Source organism: Pecten maximus, chromosome 16 (genome assembly GCF_902652985.1).
Source record: "Pecten maximus chromosome 16, xPecMax1.1, whole genome shotgun sequence".
Taxonomy (NCBI): Eukaryota; Metazoa; Mollusca; class Bivalvia; order Pectinida; family Pectinidae; genus Pecten; species Pecten maximus.
In genome coordinates, this window is record NC_047030.1 from 12,667,449 (window position 1) to 12,672,163 (window position 4,715).

Below are 4,715 nucleotides of genomic sequence, written 5' to 3' on the forward strand. Positions count from 1 at the left end.
TCGTGTCCATTATTTGTTTTTGTTTTAATGCATTTATTAAAAGAAAAAAGAATGTTTATGCTTAGGTGTATAAGGAGGCATAGATGACCTGTATCGCTCACCTGGTTGGAATTGACCAAATGTCAAAATAATGCTCATGTTTAACTCGTTAATAGCTTTGTTGATGTCAAACAATGGTATATTTGGTTATGGTATGATGATCTTAACTGATTAAAAGATATAACTGAGAATTTCAGTTCCTTTCGGTTAGAAAAGACCATAGGGACATTGTTTAAAGAAACTAAGTCCCCTGGAGTTTGGAAGGACATTTGAGCTTTTTTTACATCAGAATTGGATCATGTTCTAAAAAATATCACAAAGGAACTAATTATAAGTCTTTAGGAATTGCACCAGGGCCTATCTTTATAACTGGATTGTGTTGTATATGATTATTTGGTGATATCTTGGCGATTTCAAATATTTAACTAATATAGAAACTTAGTCAGTATGGATGAGGAAAGACCCCTTAGCCTATTTTTACAAATGGATTTTTGCTTTGCCCAACAACGCTATATATGATTATGGGGTGAGGATCTTGACGATTCACAGTATATAACAAACCCGAACAGAACAGACCAATCAAGAATACATCCAAGGGCCTATTATGACATTAGGAATGTGTTTATCTCCTGATGACCAACAATGCTATGTATATGGTTATAGGGGGGATTTCAACGGATTAGAAAATACGATTTTTGATTTTAAAGACTTTAAAGGCTCCACCCCTCTGGCCAAAGGCGAATTAGACTCACCATTTATACAAAGTTTGTTCCCCTTCCCCTAAGGATGTTTCTAGCCAAATTTAATTAAAATATATTTGGGGTCAGAGTTACATTATATGCAAAATCTGTTTCTCATCCCCGTAGGATGTGCCTGACCAAATTTGGTTCGAATCCATTCAGTACGTTGTGACGAGTAGCGATTTCAAGGACTTACTTTTATTTCCCTATTAGGTTAAAATCTATTCAGTACCTTATAGCACTGTGTTCGGGATGAGGAAGATATTGATGGTTTGTGGGATTTCGAAGATTTCCTAGTGACCATCAAGACATCCGATATTCGGGCCATCAACCATTTGATGTTTGACCACCTGGCTATGGAAAGCATGCAAAGATCAGAAATGCCGTGAAGGACTACAGAAAAAAATATTAAATTACAGATTATCTTTTGCAAAAACAAAGTTATGTTCAGACGCTCACTATTTATCCTGGCATATAATACTGATATTTCATAGTTTATCGCATTTATTTGCGTTTCTTGTCAGTGTATTCATAAATGTTTTAGTCAATTTGCAACAATGTTAGCAGGCTCCTGGTAACTTCAACTCAGCGGATTGTACAAAAGACACACAATGTCCACAACATTGATACCATTCGAGAGTTCAGTACGGTCAAGCCAAAAACGAATCAGACTTCATCATACAGCAATTTAGAACTTATCAGTGATACAAAAGTATTGCTGACAAGTCGGAAATCATCCCATTTTATACAGGTGTACAGGTGAAGTAAAACGTTAAGGTGTAAATAACTTAAAAAATAAAATGTACACGTCTTAGTCCAACCATAGTATAATGACCTAGCCTACTGTGTTCTGTTTACTGTTTTGATACACATGGCCGCCGAAAAATATAAAGAAAATATAATCGATAAATTACGTATATTCCCCCCGAAACATGCACAGTAAAGAAACTAAAAATACTTGTCTATCATTGATTTACTTATCTATACCCAAATTCTGAAACCGGCGATGCATCAGTAGCAATAATATTCGAGATTATTCCATCATGAGCAGACGTCGTGACAACACATGATAATGCAGCCCATAATCAAAAAATAATAATATGAATACTATACGTCTATATTCTTATAATGTATGTATCGTTTTCACAAAATATTATGCTGTAATGTGTACGACTCCGTATGTAAATCGCGTGTCTGTATGGCAAAGATAATTTTACCCATGTATTTTGTTTTGATATGTAATCGTGCACAATATTGTTTATTAAATAAACTATTGTTTTCGTGTAAAACTAATTTCTTTGTTCTTATTTATTGCTTATTTGTGATTATGTTATCAAGCACTTGTTCGGCATACATACGATGATACGAGAGTATTGTTGTCTCTGTATACACGGACATAGATTAGTCGAACCATCGAATAAGTCGAACCATCGGATAAGTCGAGTATTTTGCTTGAGTCCCGTCGACTTCGACTTATCCGAGTTTTACTGTATTTATCAAACATCTTAACGATATCGACTCGTACATCTCTATGCCTTAAGCCCAGTTCGCTATTTATATACGTAAAATTGCCGTTTAAGGAGCATGTCATCCACAGTTATATTCACCTTAATCCATCAATAAATCAGCAATTGTAATCGCATTTTATTTTAGACAAAACAGAGATAAAAGTTATAATAAAATATTTTTTTAAAACAATGTCACTCATCACATAATTCTACCCACGGGTAATTTCGACCACTATCTGGTGGCCTTCTTCAGCCCTTACTGTGGTCAGTCAGGGGATTCCGACTATTCTTGTGTGGGATTCAGTCACATGACCCACCTGTTACTCTAAACGTGCATATTTTGGCGTACATTACCGAATTTAAACAGATTAACGCACTCATAATACCTGTTATAGAAAACAATAGTAAGAAAATACAAGTATCCCAATAATAATATTGTAGAATGTCTACAGCTTGGAAATCGCTTAGATAGGATTACCATTAAAAGGTGTTAAAGTATGACTATGTCATGTTATCTTTAAAACGATATGGTCGTGGGAAAGTGATGTACATTTTTTCAGAACACCTTTTTCGACGGTTACTTTTTTTTTAAATTTGTTTTTCTAATGCGGATTTTTTTTTGTCTTCTCATTTAAAAGGTATCGGCATAAACACATTTTGTAGGTAATAATTTAAAAAAAAAACCGATTATGTCCTGTTATTACTTGAAAATGAAGGTTTATGGGTTTATCTTGTTTAACGTTCTATTAATAACCATGTCATCTAAGGACGTGCCAGGTTTGGAGGTGGAGGAAAGCGGAAATACCTGGAGAAAAACCACCGGCCTACGGTCAGTACCAGGCATCTGTCCCACGTGCGTCTCGAACTCGCAACCCAGAGGTGGAGGGCTAGTGATAAAGTGTTGGGAGACCGTAGTTGGAAATGAGGTTGTATTGAATCTAACATATTGTGTAGTATAACACTGACGTTAGATTTATCACATTCGAACTAACTACGCTGTTTCTAAGCAAAATTTGATATTCATTAATTCTAATTGAATTTTGATACCGATTTCCCTAGAAATATGCGATAATTTTATGATTAATATAAACTATACCAGTTATTAATGTTTCTTAGTTAACAATACGGGGCAATAATACAAACGTGTACACATTGAAAAAATAATCAGGGAAAATAGACACGTGAACCAAATGGCAATTCTTACTCGATAAAACCATAGTAGAATCTGAAGAAAATTATATACACTTTTATAGATTTCTATGATGTTCGATCAAATTCACCATTTATTTTACGGTGGTTTGCCAAACGTTTGGCAGTCGGGAGAGAATTTGAAGACAACCAACTCTTTTTAGTTTTTTCTTCACTCCTTTTCAAATTTTCATTTATGTGACATGTAAGAAAAATTCTTTAATATGAAAGTCGACGACATAACAAATCTTGCAAAAGATATCCTGCTAGCAGCTTGACTAGGTTTGCCATTTTAACCAAATTATCATCAATTAATTGCTGTTGATATCTTAAGTGTATCATGATTGAAATACAATGTAATGTCCATATTTTAAATGTATAGTCGAGGTGAAATAATTTTATAACGAATCCACACAACTAATAATAAATGGCCTTATCGCTAATGCCATATATACGTTGGGATACGAAAATGTCACTGTGTGTAACCTGTTACTCACACAAACTGCCTACACCCTCAAAACAATGTTGCTGTATGAAGGAAATCGACAATTATTAAGAAAAATACCAAGTATCGCAATTCCAGTTTTTGGAATTAAGGATGAAATTTCTTTGAAAAATTAAAATTGAAATATTATTTTTGACGTGAAAAGATGTGGGGTCACCTGCCTATACAAAGACCACTCGAGCGGTTCGATCCGGGCCAACAATAGTGTTCAATATCATTTGGTAGAACTTGTCTCGTAATTGTTGAAAATCAGTAGTAAACTTTACAATAACATTGCATTTTTCATTAAACGACCGCTAGGTACTTAAAATTGATTTTTCGCATGTTGATATAGATCTATTTTTAAAAGTAACCATAAATCACTTTCGATGCAGCACGCACCATCATAATTACATTGAAATATTCATCTCGTCTGTATCATAATTCGAGAAATAAAATGCAATACATGCTAATTATTACGGTACAAGTTGCTGATAACGCATAAAACTTACATCTAAATGATTTCTGCCTTATTATGATTCGATGATTCTATGCTTAGTGTTATAATATGAACTTAACGTACCAATATACTTATTGTCAATGTACCGAAGTACATAAACGTAACAAACCGTATATCGTATTCATTTTTATGTAAAAAAAACCCACAGCGTACCATATTGTACAGCGTGAAAGTGGTCACGTGTACCAGGTATATGAGACGTCTATGATTTAAGACAAGAATCATAGAGACGGAGA